General features: G+C 46.4%; 1 pseudogene; it reads left to right on the forward strand.

Moving 5' to 3' along the window:
- Nucleotides 1-2,470: 2,470 nt before the first annotated feature.
- LOC129036190 (large ribosomal subunit protein uL1-like) lies at nt 2,471-17,532 on the forward strand (annotated as a pseudogene).
- The last annotated feature ends 573 nt before the right edge of the window (nt 17,533-18,105 follow it).

Genomic DNA, 18,105 nt, shown 5'->3' on the forward strand with positions numbered 1-18,105 from the left:
GCAGCCGGGCAGAGGCGCTCCTCACTTCCTCCCAGACGGGGTGGCGGCCAGGCAGAGGCGCTCCTCACTTCCCAGACGGGGCGGCCGGGCAGAGGTGCTCCTCACTTCCTCCCAGACGGGGTGGCGGCCGGGCAGAGGTGCTCCTCACCTCCCAGACGGGGCGGCCAGGCAGAGGCGCTCCTCCCTTCCCAGACGGAGTGGCCAGGCAGAGGCGCTCCTCACCTCCCAGAGTGGGCGGCCGGGCAGAGGCGCTCCTCACTTCCCAGAGTGGGCGGCCGGGCAGAGGCGCTCCTCACTTCCCAGAGTGGGCGGCCGGGCAGAGGCGCTCCTCACTTCCTCCCAGACGGGGTGGCGGCCAGGCAGAGGCGCTCCTCACCTCCCAGACGGGGCGGCCGGGCAGAGGCACTCCTCACCTCCCAGAGTGGGCGGCCGGGCAGAGGCGCTCCTCACTTCCCATAGGGGGTGGCAGCCGGGCAGAGGCGCTCCTCACTTCCCAGATGGGGCAGCTGGGCAGAGATGCTCCTCACTTCCTCCCAGATGGGGTGGCGGCCAGGCAGAGGCGCTCCTCACCTCCCTGACGGGGCGGCCGGGCAGAGGCACTCCTCACCTCCCAGAGTGGGCGGCCGGGCAGAGGCGCTCCTCACTTCCCAGAGTGGGCGGCCGGGCAGAGGCGCTCATCACTTCCCATAGGGGGTGGCAGCCGGGCAGAGGCGCTCCTCACTTCCCAGATGGGGCAGCTGGGCAGAGGTGCTCCTCACTTCCTCCCAGACGGGGTGGTGGCCAGGCAGAGGCGCTCCTCACCTCCCAGGCGGGGCGGCCGGGCAGAGGCGCTCCTCACCTCCCAGGCGGGGCGGCCGGGCAGAGGCGCTCCTCACCTCCCAGAAGGGGTGGCTGGGCAGAGGCGCTCCTCACTTCCCACATGGGGTGGCAGCCGGGCAGAGGCGCTCCTCACTTCCCAGACGGGGTGGCGGCCAGGCAGAGGCGCTCCTCACTTCCCAGATGGGGCAACCGGGCAGAGGCGCTCCTCACTTCCTCCCAGACGGGGTGGAGGCCAGGCAGAGGCGCTCCTCACTTCCCAGACGGGGCGGCCGGGCAGAGGCGCTCCTCACTTCCTCCCAGACGGGGTGGCGGCCGGGCAGAGGCGCTCCTCACCTCCCAGGCGGGGCGGCCGGGCAGAGGTGCTCCTCATCTCCCAGACGGGGCAGCCGGGCAGAGGCGCTCCTCACTTCCTCCCAGACGGGGTGGCGGCCGGGCAGAGGCGCTCCTCACCTCCCAGACGGGGCGGCCGGGCAGAGGTGCTCCTCATCTCCCAGACGGGGCAGCCGGGCAGAGGCGCTCCTCACTTCCTCCCAGACGATGGGCAGCCGGGCAGAGGCGCTCCTCACTTCCCAGATAGGGCGGCCGGGCAGAGGGGCTCCTCATATCCCAGACGATGGGCGGCCAGGCAGAGACGCTCCTCACTTCCTAGACGGGGTGGCGGCGGGGCAGAGGCTGTAATCTTAGCACTTTAAGAGGCCAAGGCAGGAGGCTGGTAGGTGGAGGTTGCAGCGAGCCGAGATCACACCACTGCACTCCAGCCTGAGCACCATTGAGCGTTGAGTTAGCGAGACTCCGTCTGCAATCCCAGCACCTCGGGAGGCTGAGGCGGGCAGATCACTAGAGGCCAGGAGCTGGAGACCAGCCCGGTCAACACGGCGAAACCCCGTCTCCACCAAAAATACAAAAACCATTCAGGCGTGGCGGCGCGCGCCTGCAATCCCAGGCACTCGGCAGGCCGAGGCAGGAGAATCACAGGAGCCCGAGGCAGGGAGGTTGCAGCGAGCCGAGATCACGGCAGTACAGTCCAGCTTCGATAACAGAGGGAGACCGAAAAAAGGGGAGAGGGAGAGGGAGAGGGAGAGGGAGAGGGAGAGGGAGAGGGAGAGGGAGAGGGAGAGGGAGAGGGAGAGGGAGAGGGAGAGGCACTCAGTTTCTTATGAAAGAAAAAGGATGGTCATTTGTCTCACTTGGGAAAGGGTTTCCTCCCAAATTGAGAAGGAAAATCCCCCCAATTAACTGTTTGCTTTTATTAACTAAAATCACATTTTTGTGTGAAAGAAGTAAAAAGGAATTAGGATCTTGGTTATTTTGATTGTCTCCCTACCCTTCCAAATTCATCAAATGATAGTCAACCTGACTGTCTCTTCCTGCCATCATCAGGAATGACTAAATCTTGGAGCGTTCTCCATTTAAGTGAGGAAAATGTTGGCTTCCCGGTGTATTTATCACTGCCCATCTCTAAGAATAGGTCAAAGATGAAATTCCCATTATCATGAACCTTTAATGTATATTGAGACTTCACAGAGCACTAACTATACTGGGGCTGGGATGGGGATTCTGATGAGAGATATCCCTGACAGAGACCAGAGCTCAGGAGGAAGAAAGGACAGATGCCCTTGTTCAAGATGCCCTTGTTCAAGATGACTTCTTCATGGGCATCGATAGATACATTCTTGAAAACCACCCAAAGTACCTGGAGGAGACCCTGGTGCAACTGTGCATTGTACAACAACTGATGAGGTAAAAGAAACAAACTGTTAATGACTCTAAACAATGTGGCCCGCAGAGTTGGTATGGTTTGGCCACACCAGCTCAGGGATAAAGGTACTAGAAAAAATCTTGGGGAAAATCCTATTGTACATATTCCTTACATAATGTAATGTCTGTGATTTACCTCACTTATCAAATGAAAAAAACCCAAAACACCTGGTTGGTGGCCATTTGGTCAAACACCTCTAGGAGTCTGGAGTTGAGTGGCCAGAACTCAGTCTTTCTTTACATGCTGTGTTAAGCAGGCTTTTATCTCATTCAGGTGTTAGAGGTGGAGGGAGGAACACAGTTAGGCTGTGTTCTACTGCACTGCATAGGGAGGCAGGGTATCACCCAGGCACGACGCCCACTTTGCAAGTAAATAATCAGTAGCATGAAGCTCACTTCTGCAGGACCCACCATGATAAAGTGGAGAGCTGGGCGGTTAACCAGTGAACCAATTGAGTGGCTCTGGGCCCCTATACCCCTTTCATTCCACAGCCTGTGATACACTCTTAGAGTCAAAATATCAAATTCAGTGGGCCATGAGTCTTGCCCAAAAGTATAAATCTTTTTTTCATATGGACTATTTGGGTCTGTTTTCAAAAATCCCTTTTTCTTCTCTAAACTATCTCAATTCCACATTTCACTTTGCAGGTGTAGACATGACTTTTAGGTTGTTGATGATTTAATGCTATTGAAATGTTCTTATGTGCAGAACACCTAGATAGATGCAGAGTGTGGGACAAAGACAACCAGCACATTGCTAAGCCCAAGTAGCAAATTTCCTGACCCCATTTTAAAGGTTCTGAGACAAATAGGTGGAATAGGTCCCCCTGTCTTTGAGTAGAAGAGTTGGCAAGCAAGCTGGACTAGAATGGGCCGTGTGCAATTTTGCCATCTGTTCACATTTCAAATAAACTAATGTGTTATGATTTTTTTTCTCCTTGAATTTTACTTCCTCTTTTTTCTTTCTCTGTTCTTCTATTTTGTGTCTTCCCCATCATTTTGTCAATGCTTCTCCCTTTGAAAAAAAAATATTTTAGGTCCCTTTTTTGGGTTCTTTTGTGACAGAGCTTGGCTTCCTGTGTTCTCACTCTTTCACTCACTGACTCAGAGTAGAGGCTGCTTTACTGGAACTTAGGAGAAGCCAGAGGTTTGCTTTTAGTCCTGTTTTCTCCTGAGCCTAAAACTCTTATTTCAAGGGAGAAGATGTGTAGGCCAAGTTGAGAAAAGCAAGCAACAAGCCTAAAAATCCTTTTCCTCACCAGCTGCCCTTGGGCTACATCCTGTAGAAGGGTGACAAGGCCACTTGGAGCTGCCCATTTGCTCCCCAAATGTGTCTCCCAATGCCCAGCATCTTATGCAGCCTTTGACATGAGTGAAGTCCCTCAAGGTAAGCCATGGGAAAGATCAACCTACTACAACCATCTTTTACTGCAACCCAAGGTACATTTTAACTTTCCCAGTTTTTTTGAAGGAGAATATTAACAAATATCAGTTTTTTTCCCCTGGAAAACATAGAGGAAAGATTAAAAACAGAAAAATGTTTGCCAATTCAATATTTCCAGGCCTAATATTCAGATACCTCCTAATAACAATGAACTTTAGATGTAGGTTTAAAGCCCAACTCTGGAACTACATGTCTCATCCTCTACTTATAGCTTAGAAGATGCTTACTATCACAAAATTAAATTAATCTTTATTGTTTTCATCTTTATTGTTTTAAGTTGAAGGAATACTACTTTCATCTTTATTGTTTTAAGTTGAAGCAGCCAAACCATTTGTCTGCAGCAATTAGGAAAGGAATATTCATTTGTAAGTTAATCCCAGTAACTAGTTCTTAGAATTGACAAATGAATAGAAAATGCTCAATCAAACCTCTGGGTAAGAATTTGAAGATTGTTTCAGGTGATATCAGGGAAAATTGTGCAGCTAATTAAGACAACCATGGGAAAAGAGTGAACCATGATGTTCATTATGACTCAGTTGATAATACTTCTAGGTAAAGTCCACACTATTTGGAAAGCACTGCTGCATTCCTGGTGTCAAAACCTCCAAAAGCACATTAGAAAAGTGAAAGATGTTGGTCCATGATGAGCTCATCTAGTTATTTTAGGATTTCTGTAGTCACCTATGTTTGGTATTTAATGATGATAACAAAAGTGCCTTTCATTATTTATCCCTGGTTATCATGCTTTCCATTCAAAATAATAAATAGAAAAGAAAACCAACTAACAAATATCTCATGGCTGGATTTGTTCCAGTCAGTTCCAATAGAACCACAAGTTGCTAAAGAAATTTACCCATTGACAATAACAACAGCACAGCAGCGAATCTCGAGCCTTTCTTTCACACTGCCCACTGTCACTCGCTGTAGGGGCTCAGATTTTGAGAAATTTAACCTGCATGCAAATGTGTGACAGTGCTTTCCTGGCAACCTGTCATTTAATAAAGAATAGGAAATGAAAGGCCTCACTATTGCCACAAGGTTCCTTTTATGCAAGTTTCCATAACTTAGAGAGATGCCTTTGCTGCTTACTCTTTGTTTCCCTCATTCATACCACTTTGCATTACCTCAAAGCGAAGAAGGGGGACTGCTGGTCCCAGTGGTGAGAGGTCTCAGGAATGGGTCGAGATTCCTTTCAAGGGAAAAGGAAGAGCACCCTCAGATTAGATGTTCTCCAGTCTGCCCTAGAACACTGAGCTGGAGCCCCAGAAACCACTGCCTAATAACAATAATTTGCATACCAAATATATCAAAGTCCTAGAAAGTCTGAAGAATACCATTTGCTTAAAGTTCAAGTAACCTCAACAGCACTTAAGACCAAGGACTGGAATGTACAGCTGTGCAAGTTGTACCCCAACTAAGGGCATGTGGCAGAGGTGGGGAGTGGAGGCCAGGATCCAAGGCTGCTGCTGGCAGTAGGGAGAGGCACCTTTCACTAATTCACCCAAACCCACGTGTGGATGAATGGAGGCCATGAAAAGTCACCTGAACGCTTCCGCTTGATGGTGAGAATGTGGAACATGGTATCCCTCTCCCAAAGCCCCCAAGGCTTCTCAGCACCCTGAGCATCAACTCCAAAGTCCAAGTGCTAACATGTCCTGGCCCCACTGACCTCTCTAACCTCAGCTTCCCCACACCTTCCGTGTGTTATTCCTGCCACCCTGGTCTTCTTTCTGTTCCTTGAAGACACCAGCACATTCCTGCTTCAGGGCGTTTGCACTTGCTCTTCCCTCTGGCTCAGTCCTGCATGTCATTCAGGTGCCTGATCAAATGTCACCTCCTCAGAGAGGCCTTCCCTGACCACCTAGTCTAAATTGCACCTTTCCTCCTCTCTATCTCTTATCTTGCCTTTAAAAAAATATATAGCACTTACTACTTGAATTTTATATTTGTTTGTCAATGATTTGTCTTCTCTCTAGACGAAGAGTTGGCAAATTACAGCCTGAGGGCTACATCATACAAGCTGCCTACTTTTGTAAGTCAAGTTGCACTGGGGCACGGACACTATCATCTGTTTGCACATTGTCTTTGTCGGCCTTCACACTACAATAGAGACTACATGGTCCACAAAGCTGAAAATATTGATCATCTGGCCTTTTACAGAAAAAGTTTGCCAACCCCTGCTCTAGCCTGTAAGCCCCATGAGGGCAGGGACTCTGCCTTTTGTGTCCACACCTGTATCCCCAGCACAGAATATTGCCTGTCACTTAGTAGGTACTCAATATCCACTGGATGCCAGTAGCAGTCCCTGGGTCCTGACAACCAAAAATGTCTCCCAACTTTGTCAAATGCTTTGTGAGGGGCAATATCACCCACTGTGGAGAACTGCTACATTAGCCTGAGTCAGGAAGATGCTGGGCAGCTTGAAAGTGAAGTATGTTAAGAACTCGCGGCCGGGCGCAGTGGCTCACTCCTGTAATCCCAGCACTTTGGGAGGCCAAGGCGGGCGGATCACGAGGACAGGACACCAGTGATCAACCAGTCTGGCCAACATAGTGATACCCCATCTCTACTAAAAATACAAAAAATTAGCTGGGTGTGGTGGTGTGCACCTGTAATCCTGGCTACTCAGGAGGCTGAGGCAGGGGAATCGCTTGAACCTGGGAAGCGGAGGTTGCAGTGAGCTGAGATCACACCATTGCACTCCATCCTGGGCGACAGTCTGAGACTCCATCTCAAAAACAAAACAAAACAAAACAAAATAAAAAAAGAACTCGCAGATGCTGCACGGGGGAAGGGGGCTATTGAAAGCCTGAGGTGATTGGGCCTTGGCTTTCCCTTGGCTTCTTTTGCTCTTGAATAAAAACCGCTGTGCCTCTTCATCTCCAGGTGATCACTCAACATGATTATGACAAGTAACCATAGAATTTGAAGAATGAACTTTAGCTACTTCCTCGCTTGGTTACCCAACCGGCCTTTCTTCCTGGGACCCATGGGGTCTGTATTATACTGAAAACCGCTGCTGAGTTCAATATGCATGAGAACAATTGAATCCTAGTAATCAATAAAAAAGAACTAGTTATTGATAAATGCAACAACATGGATGAATCTGAAAGGTGTGATGCTGAGGAAAATAAGGCCATCTCAGAAGCCGCATACTGGCTGATGCCAATACATAACTCGCAAGTGTCATTTACATGACTTTCTGGAAAAGGCAAAACAATAAAGAGAACAGATCAGTGGTTATAAGGTTTGGGTGGGGGAGAGTGTGACTACAGGGGGCAGCATGAGAGTTTCGGGGATGATGAAACTGTTACATATCCTGATTGTGGTGGTGGTTACATGAATCTATACGTGGATTAAAACTCATAAAACTGTACCCCAAGAAAATGATTTTACTGTTTGTTAATTAAAGAGCAAAACAAGTAGTCTTTGAAGAATACGATGGGCTTTTAATACTTGCCCATCTTCTTCTAACCACAATAAAGTATTGAAAGCCATAATTTAAAAAATGCACCAGGCAACAAGGCCTTGACTATTCGTGGCAATTGAAAAGCTCAAGAGGAGAGGAGAAAGTCAATATTCTGGAACTACATGAAGAACTTTAGCTTCCTTGCTTCAATTCCTCTTTCACTTTCCATAGAACAAGGTGATCTTCACTTCTCAATCCAGGATTACCAAATTCCACCCCAGAATTGTCTGAGTTTTCTTGACGAGAAGAGAGAAAATGATTTTAGAAATCAATAGATACTGGAACAGATGTGCCAGTACACTTTGAGGTTGTGCACAGGTCACAATATTGTGTCTGATGCTCTTGTGTGGATGAAAGGGGCTCAGGGAAGTGATAAGGGAGAGCCTAAAGGAGTGTGTGGGGTTAGCTTTCCAAGGCTTCAGGCGAGAGAAGGAAAAGAGCAAAATGAAATGAAAATGACTCTTGGGAGATCAATATTCTGTGTGTATTGTTCATATGAATAGTATCAACAGATTCACACATATATGAAATGATCAGTACTTCCGGGAGATTTTTTTACTTGGCCAAAATGTCTAGTTGCTCACCTATGCTGATGATGGTGAGGATGGGGGTCCAGGGTATGCGTGGGAAGGCAGTGGTGACCTCTACATTGAATTGTACCCTATATGCATCCAGTTGAGAGTAAGAATATTCAGCATCCCTCTCTTTTTTTTTTTTTTTGAGGAACTGCAGACTGTGGTTTACATATACATGAGGGTGCTGTTCACAGGAAAAATATTGCTTAGTTGCTTCTGCAATAAAAATAATAAGTTGCAGCATTATTGCATAAAAAAAGAATGTGCTTGACTTCTCAGAGAACGAAATGCATGGCAACTGTAAGAATCATAGTGTCATCCACCTGATAGTTGTCCTGAAAGAGCTGCACAAAGCACAGATGACGACAGCACAGTTGCAAACAGTAGACTTCTTTCTCTTCTCCCATCACCCAACGTTTTCAGTAACAATTTTAGATGGACAACTGAAGTGCTTGCACATTTTTTCAGAGGGAGCCTAGTGTACCAAACATCCTCAGGAGCTGTTGACTGTTTTCCCTTGGCTAAAAGTAACTGAAAACAAAATTTTAAGTTATAGCCCTTCTGTGTCTGTATGGTGCAGGTAGAGTGGGGTGGCAGAGAAGAAGTGTGTTGCAGTGGAAGTAGCTCTGACTTCAGATCATGTAGAAAGGAGAGCTTTAAGTTTTTCAGTTGCATTTGACATTTTCACAACCATACTTCCAGCTCCTCCCCCTCTACAATGTGAGGAAAGATTGTTTTATTCTCATTTAACAGAAGCCAGAACCAAAGCATATGTAAGCTAAGAATTTGCCAGAGATCATACAGGGGGTGGGTGGGAAAACAGCACATAAAACCTGAGTCTCCTGGTTCTAGCCCCACCCACACCCACCCCCAGCTCCATTAGGCTGGCCGTATGATAAAGTGTCATCTGGCTTCACCAAACACAGACCAAAAGCTAGAAGATGAAGATGGGACATTCCCACGTGCTCTGTAGGAATCACTCGGAACTCCTTGCTCCCACTCCAGGCCTGAAGATCTGGCACATTCCCACTTGAGAATGTTCTTGACCCCTTAAGGCTTACCTCAAGCACCACCCATACAATAAGACTTTTCTGACCTATTCCTATCCTCAAATAATTGACGACTTCCTCTGTAGAGCCAGATTATACCTTAAACACAGGGCCATTTTTGTGCCTGTAACTTTTTCACATACCTCAGGGCTTGGGTCTGGCTATTACTCATATTCTCGAGCCTAACACAGTGCTTGTCTCATAGTAGACACTCAATGTCTGTGTGCTGAATGAAAACATGACCTGAACTTTATTTCTTAGAGGTGCAAACCAAAGACAAGCTCAGCATGGAAAATCCTTGGGAAGTCATGTACCCTCTCTAGGCTTCAGTGTCCTCATCTGTAGAAATGAGGAGAGTAAGAAAACAATAACTCTGAAGGATTACTGTATGTAAGGTTATTGGCAAGGTGCCCGTCTCACAGGAAGCTCTTGATAGGAGATAGGCTATTTTTGGTGGCCAGTCTCCGAGGTGGGCCCAGTGACTCTGACTTCCTGGTATTCATGCCCTTGTATGTAGTCCCCTCCTACACTGAATAGGACTGATCTATGTGACCAATAAGATATTGGAGAATTGCCTGAGTGTGACTTCTGAGACTAGGTTGCAAAAATTACTGAGGCTTCTGTCTTGCTCTCTTTTGGATCACTTGATCTGGGGGGAGGCAGACACCAGACACCATGTTGTGAGGACACTTCAGCAGCACTATGGAGAAGTCCAGATGGTGAGGAGCTGGGCTTCCTGCCAGCATGAGGTTATCATCCAAGTGAGCCATCTTGTAGACTGATTCTCCAGCCCCAGTCAAGCTTTCAGATGACTGCAGTCCTGGCGACTTCTTGACTGCAACTTCAAGAGAGCCAGTTAAGCCACTCCTGAAGTCTTGACTTATAGGAACTATATGAGATAAATGTTTATTGTGGATTTAAGCTGCAAAATTTTGGGGTAACTTGTTACAGAGAAATACGTAATTAATACATGCTTATTGTAAACGGCTGTACAAATATCAATGGAGACACCTCCTACGTGGTCAGTTCTGGTCTTGACTGATCTCTGTTCACAGGGGCTACAGGGCAAGATGACTGGTTTAACCAAATCAGGACTTCCCCTTCCCCAGATCTGAAGAGGTAACTAAAGAGGACATTCTCAGCAACTTAGTATTTTCAGATCCTCACCTGACCTGAGGAAGGTGAGAATGTCTCTCATCTTGGTGCTATCTGCCACATCAGACAAACTTTCAGAGAATATCACAGGACACCAAGTCAGATAATCTCCTCTTACTTGTGTCCTGTATGTAGGTCATCTCTTAACATAGAGAGGCAAGTCTTGCCCCAAGAGCTAATCTTGGGGTCCCTTCTCTGTTCCCCACCCCCAGCAGCTGGCAAACTGTCCACATGAATCCCTGGCATGAGTCCACCTTCCCAAGCCTTTCACATCACAAAACTTATGGAAATGGTAACATTTTTAAAGTAGCCAATATTTGACAAAGTTTTGAGAGAAACCCTTGGTTTTTCAGGCTACACATGCCTTGGCGATATTCACAGCTTGGGTGATGGGCACAGAGACATTTGGCTTCAAGTTCTCACACGGTTGTGTTACTGTAACTCCAAACCCCCAGTTCCCTGCATTCCCCAGCGATCCTTGCTATCTCCCTAGAGTTTTGGCCGCTGCTTCTGGGGTGTTCCATTTCTCAACAATTGCTGTCATTCTTTCCTCCTGTCCTCAGTTCTCCTGCAGTCCCTGATCTGCTCTGTTCCTGTCAAAACTAAAGGTATTGGATCTCAGCCCCACCTCAAGCAAATACAATTCCTTCAGGTAACCTTGAATTGTCTGACCCTTAAGTGACCACAGACTTTTAAGGCCCCTTGAGACAACCTCAATGTAGGAGGCCCAAGTGCCCTGGGCAGAAAGACAGCTCTTTGTCATACACAAAAGCATCCCTTGACTAGGAAAAAAGGTGTCTCAATATGGGGAATATGAACTATGTCCCTCCTTCACCACAGAAGATGAATTCTCTGCCTGCTTGGGGCACTCCTTCCTTCTGAGTGGTTGACACAGGCCAAGCCTCCTTTCTTTGTTCAAGAATCCCAAAGTTCCCACTATTTTTTCCCAAGGACTTTAAATACCAATAGTCATTAGTTCTATTATGGACAGTCTGCCTTGGCTCCCCCAAATTCCCAGAGGTGCAAATATATAGATGAGACCCCACCATGATGACCTCCTTGGATTTGAACTGGATACCAAATAGGACTGTGCACAAATCTGGCCTTGACCAACTGAATTCTGTTGAACGATTTCTCACCGTTCCTACCTACAACTCTAGTACCCCATAGGTCCACCCAATCCAGCTGTGATGGGACCATGAGGGGACATGGTGATCCTAACCAGCAGACCATTCGAAGGTGTTGGTTTGAGAATCACCCAGCATCTGGCCTGACCCAGGCCTGACAGCAAAGTCCCGTGACTTGGTAGCCAGAGGTTGCTTTCACATCTTGACATCTTCACAGTCCCCTGAAAATGTTTGCCATTTCATTGAGTCCCTGGGTGTAGTGAGTCTAATGACCTGTGCTTTAAACACTAAAGAATGCAGTGAGTTGATTTTTCAGACTCAGCAGAGAAAGCACTGGGTAAAGAGTGTGCTCTTGGAATTATTAAATAGAACAACTCACCTCTGCTTCAGTGAAGATTGTCGCTATTATAGCAAACAATTTCTCTGACACTACACTCTTAAGGAAAAGTTATTTAAGTTCTCTCCTAGCACAATACCCTCCACATTGAGGGCAGCCAATTAAGGTTTCTGCTTTGGTTGTATTGCTGTTTCCTTGGGTGGGGGGGACCACAAGTTTAACTTTTGCTTGAAGGACCTCTTCCAGTGGTTTTGTCAAAGCTGTGAATTTTATTACCTCAAGTGTGTCAAGGAAGAGGGGCTCCAAATTTAGCCTAGGGCAAAAGGGAAATGCAGATCAACCTGTTGCCATTTTTCTTTCTTGTTAGAGAGAAGTACTCTGTTGCCCAGGCTGTACTCAAACTCCTGGGCTCAAGAGATCTGCCCACCCGCCTCAGCTGCCTGTGTAGCTGGGACTACAGGCACCTGCCACCATGTCAGGCTGATTTTTTTTTTTAATTTTTTGTAGAGGTGGGGTCTTGCTACGTTGCCCAGGCTGGTCTCAAACTCCTGGCCTCAAACAATTCTTCCTCCTCAGCCTCCCAAGTAGGTGGGACTACAGGTGTGCCACAATCCTGCTGCCATTTTTATCCACTGGATTTCCACCTACATGATTACTGAGCCCTGCAGAGTCCAGGGGTTAAACTCCACTTCAGTTTTCTCACCAATAAAACTGACAAACTAATTCACAGCCAAACTTGATACTTAATTTCTGGTAAAGGAAAGGTATGTTTCAGCACCAATACTCTTTATGTTAGCCATGCCCAAATTATGTAAATACCCTCAACAGCTGCAAAATGCGGGGAAGAAAGCATTTGCTGATTTTTACTCTTCCCAAAGCAAATCCACAAGTACCTTAGCCAAATTGCCTACAACGTCTTATAATTTCATGGTGATTTTACTTGGGAAAAGAAAAAGAAATAGAAGGTAAAGTCCTAGGAACTGGACTTTATCTTAATCATCTATCTCTTCTCACACTTGGAGTGACAGGAACAGAGAATGAGGATGGAAATGGTATGATTGATACACATACAAGATCTCACCCGTGGTTAAGACTTTCAGGGGAAATTTAGACCACAGCCCCGGCTTCCCAGTACTCGCTACCCTTTGGAGTAGTTCTGTTTTTAAAAATCAAAAATACAGCATTCGGAGGCTTCAGATAGAAATTATTACAAAAAAATTGACAGCATTTCTCTTCATCAAACGTGATGCTGTATGGCAAACTTAGTTTCTGTGGAGGACAGGCAATTTTAAGCTCATGACTATTACAGAGATGAGGAGGGAGAGGGACTAAAAAGGGTCCTTGCTTAAGAAAATGAAGCCAGCTGTGAAACATTCCCTGAGATTACAGGGGCCCTCCACAGTTATGCGTGCCTAAATCACCTCGAGTCTCTTCCTATTCCAATCCATCTGACACCTGTCTCCAGGCTAATCCTTCTAATCTGAACAGCTGCCTTGGAGACGTCATGCCTTGCCTTGCCTTCAGTGACTCCCCAAGGCCTCCAAAAATGTCAGTTACGCCCTGGCCTGGCCTTTATATTGTGCAAGAATCTGGCTGCCTCTGACATTTAATCTCCCTCTATTCCAACAGAAATCTGTCACTCCAGTGCCCACACCACTTTCTGTTTACCCACCTTCACATATTTACCTGTAATGGTCTCCATTTTCTTCATCTGGAATATCTCCCTCTAACCCCTTCTCAACCACCAACTTCAACATATGATGCAAAGAGTGTGATTTGGAATTAGAGAGATCTGGGTTAAATTCTAGCTCTACTACCTGCTTGCTGTGTGTTGCTGGGCAGGTGTCTCACCTTCTCTGAACCTCAGGTTCCTCATCTATACACCAGATTCTCTATACACATCAGGTTCATAGTAGGTGCTCACTAAAGGTTGACTCTTTTTTCCTGCCTGTCTACCCAGCTCCCATGCATCCTCCCAAGCTCCTAAATCAACTAATTTCTATCATATGGGCCATAGCATAGGGTTTGCATGTGAGCATAAGGTTTATGTTCAGTGTTGCAGATTCACCTCTATTCATTAAAGGAATGGGCCAGGTCAGGAATACAGAGATCATAAGACCTTCTCAGGACAAAGCTCAGAGGCCGAGGCATGTGGGTTCATTCTTTGCCAATGGCACATTGAAATTTCAGCCTCAGGGGAGTGGAACCCAATAGGAGTACTTGGAAAATAGCCAAGCAGTTCACGGAAGGGAAATTATAGCATTGCCATGACTCACTGTTAGACAGTTGAAGGAGTTCCTGAATAACACTTTTTTTTTTGTAATTCCCAAGAAATTTACAAAAGACGCCAATTAGCAGATTCAGTTCCATGGCACTTGAAGCTTAATAGAAAAAAAAAAAAAGCAGAAGCATTAGGCATGCTTACAATTCCTCTCCCCTTCTAAAAAAATTGCCCCACCAACAGATGCTTAATTTGCCAGATAATTTGCCATGTGATGAAACCCCTCCTTGCCCATATCTGATTGGTGCAAGGGTAGTCACCTGACCAAAGGGCAGCCATTCCCATAGGCTGGACAGTAACTATGAGCTGTGTCCTAGTGCAAAAAAGATGAGCTGAGCCAATCATGTTCTCTGTCTTTCCTAAAACTAGGAAGCACAGAAGGAATGAGCCTACAGCAACAAGAACAGAAACTGCAAGGATGCTGTGATATTATAAAGTATATATTTGGTCTTTGTCTCATTTTCTGTCATACAGCTCCTAAAATCCTTGAAATCTCCAAAGTGATAAGAGTATCTTTTGTATGCAAATGAGATGACTGGTGGCTGGCAGCCCTAGATTGCTTCAGGATGGGGGGTGATCCCATAAAAGACCAAGGGGGCATTATAGGGTTGGAACGTTCAGCCCCATTCTCTAACCGTGTGGGAGGCTGAAGGTTAAGTTGATCATCAATGGCCAGTGATTTAGTCAATCATGCCTAAATGAAGTTTTCCTAAAACCCAAAAGTACTGGGTTCATGGAACTTCCAGACAGCTGAACAGGGGGAGGTTCCTGGAGGGTGGCTCGCCTGGGGAGGGCATGGAAACTCCTTGCCTCTTCCCACATACTTCGCCCTATGCCTCTCTTTCATCTGGCTTTTATCTATATCTTTTGTAACACCTTTCATGATAAACCAGTAAACCTAAGTGTTTCCCTGAGTTCTGTGAGCCACTCTAGCAAATTAATCAAACCTAAGGAGGGGGCCATGGGATCCCTGATTTATAGCTGACTGGTCAGAGCACAGGTAAAACAACCTGGAGCTTGTGATTGTCATTGGAAGTGGGGGACAGTGTTGTGGGACTGAGCCCTCGACCTGTGGTACCTGACGCCATCTCCAGGTAGACAGTGTCAGAACTGAATTGATTTAGAGGACGCCCAGCTGGTGTCTGCTGCAGAACTTATTGCTTGCTTGGTGTTGAGACAATACACCCACACATTTGGTCGCAGAAGCATTGTATGTTGTGAGAGCATAGTGGGAGAAACAGAGTTTGTTTTTTTCCTGTATCCTTAGAGGTGCCCTGAGGGAAAGTCAGGGACATAGCAAGCAAAACCTATGAGTAACTCACAGTTAGGGAGGTTCAGAAACCTCTAATAAGCAGGATAAGCCAGGTGATAGAGAGGAGATCTGAGCGGAAGTATGAGGAAGAAGAAGCCGTGAGAAAGCGATGGAGACAGCACTGGGTCCCCAGAGCTGACCAGTTTCTCAGGTGACCTCAGTCCCTAATACTGTCTCAGTTCCTACAGTAAAACCCCCTGGTCTCAAGCTCACCTACAGCAGTATTCCTTAAAAACAAAAGAACCCAACTTAGGAGGAAAACAGTGACACATTTTACTGCAAGAAAATAAAATACAACTACTCTGAACACATGCACTATTACACAAGTCACAAACCCAGGAGAATCATGAGGATTTATTTTCAATAAGATACAAGGTGCAGGGTTAGACTGTCTTAAAGGACAGACTGTTTTCTCAGAGTATTGAAAGAAGGGGGCCTCTTAGGATTTCTGAGAGCAGCCACTAGAGTGTGAGACTTTAGGAATGTTTCCACCTGCTCCGAGGACTCTGACCATCCCTAGCAGAAAATGTAGCTAGAGTTACTTGGTAGAGCCCTCCTTGGCAATGAGAAGCAGTGCAACCTGTGCCCTGGGATGGGCGTGCGCCTGCTAGCCCTGTGACCCTCAGCGAGTCACTTCATCTCCTTGAGACTCAGTTCCTCCTTTGTGATAGGTGACCAGCAAAGAGACTTCTGGGATATGAATCTTCTAAGTAAATGTCTTCTTTCAACTAGATTAGGAAAGGGGGCAGCCTAGAAGAAGAAAGACTGTGGCCCAGGAGTTAGGAAAGCTGCATTTCGGCCCTGTCACTTGCTGGCTGGGCAAGCCGAGCAGCTGTCTGACTTGTCTTGGTCTCACCCACAAAATGAGGAAGTTGATTTGTGTCTGATCAAAAGGGCATTTTCACTCCAAATTCTGTGATTGTAAGACCTAAACATTCCTCAATCTATGATTCCAATGGCTCTTGACATCTGTATTTAAAATTCTTTGCTGTGTTTTTTCCCCACCCTTGACTGTGTAGAAAGAAGTCTGTGCCACAATTTCTAGGAGAACTTATTTATTTCAACTTGTCCAGTTACAGACTAAGTATAAAGAATGTTGGGGGAAAATCTGGTGTGAGTTTCACTCCAGCACTAGTTGGAACAGACATGTGGACTAATTTGGATTCCTAACGGCACAAGATCAAGGCTGGTTGCTGATGGAGAACTGTGAATCTAAATAGGAAGACAGACCAGGCCGTATTCAAAGGAAAAGATGTGTCCTCTTCCCAGAAAACTATAAATCCATAAATGGAAAGTGAAGGTGTGATTCCCAAAGTGATCTTGAGAAGCATTTTAATGTCCTTCTCAAAAATATTAAATTTATTGGTAGAAATCAGAAGTTTTGGGGTCCATAGACACAGTGGTAGAGGCTAATAGAAAAAGCCAAGAACAAACACAGCTAGTTATAAAAGAAGTTTAATGTCCTGCAATTTCAGTAAAAACCTAAAGGCACACATGACTCCAAGATACTGAAGGTCAGTGACTTTCGTTGTTTCACCAGTTAGTTAAATGAAGGTGCAAGACTCTATAGTAATGCTCGTTTCTTGTTTCTGTGGCATGAGACACCAAGAGCATCAAAGCCTCTCGAGATACTCTGTACTAGGCATCCCACAGAGGAACCAGGGCAAGCACTGGACACTTTTGGGTATAGCCGAAGATCACCTTGAAGAACGATGAACTCAGAAGGACAAGTGCTTCCCCTGCAGACTTGAGTCCACTCCCCGCCCCAAGCTCTCTGTGTGTATGCTGGGGACAAACAACACTTTGATGAAGCCAAGGCTGAGGCTATCACCATGTGAGTTTTGGGGTGCTGAAGAAACTCAACCAGAATAAGAAGCTCATCAAAAAGTTGGCCATAAAGTATGATGACTCTGATCAAACACATCCTCAGCCCCAGCCTGAATAAAGCCAGCAAATTCCCTTCCCTGTTTATGCACAATGAAAACATCGTGGCCAGAGTTGATGAGGTGAAGTCCACAATCAAGTTCCAGACGGAGGTGCTGTGTCTGGCCATGACCATTGCCATGTGAAGATGACAGACGATGAGCTTGTGTACAACATCCTTCTAGATGTTAGCTTCCTGGTGTCACTGCCCAAGGTGAATTGGCAGAATGCCCAGGCTTTATACATCAAGAGCACCATGGGCAAGCCCCAGCACCTGGACTAAGGCATGGCCTGGTAAGTCCTAGTGTCACCAAAAAACAAAAACTAAAACTAATCAACTCTACAGTAGCCTATTATATCTGATTACTTTAGATCAACCACCTCTCTGCATGGCTGATCTAAAATAATCAGATACAGGCTGGGCGCGGTGGCCCACGCCTGTAATCCCAGCACTTTGGGAAGCAGAGGCGGGCAGATCACTTGAGGTCAGGAGTTCGAGACCAGCCTGGCCAACATGGTGAAACCCCATCTCTACAAAAATACAAAAATTAGCCAGGTGTGGTGGCCTGTGCCCGTAATCCCAGCTACTTGGGAGGCTGAGCTGGAGAATCACTTGAACCCGGGAGGCGGAGGTTGCAGTGAGCCAAGATTGTGCCACTGCACTCTAGCCTGGGTGACAGAGCGAGACTCTGTCCCAAAATGAATTAAATAAATAAATAAAATAAAATAATCAGATACAAAAGGCATGAACTAGTAATTCACAGAATAAATACCTGTAGGCAAGAAAGATATGAAAAGGTGTTCGACTGTAATGGTCATTAAAATAACATTTAAAATGACCTTTTGTTTTTTGCCC

Source organism: Pongo pygmaeus, chromosome 4 (assembly GCF_028885625.2).
Source record: "Pongo pygmaeus isolate AG05252 chromosome 4, NHGRI_mPonPyg2-v2.0_pri, whole genome shotgun sequence".
NCBI classification, from domain to species: domain Eukaryota; kingdom Metazoa; phylum Chordata; class Mammalia; order Primates; family Hominidae; genus Pongo; species Pongo pygmaeus.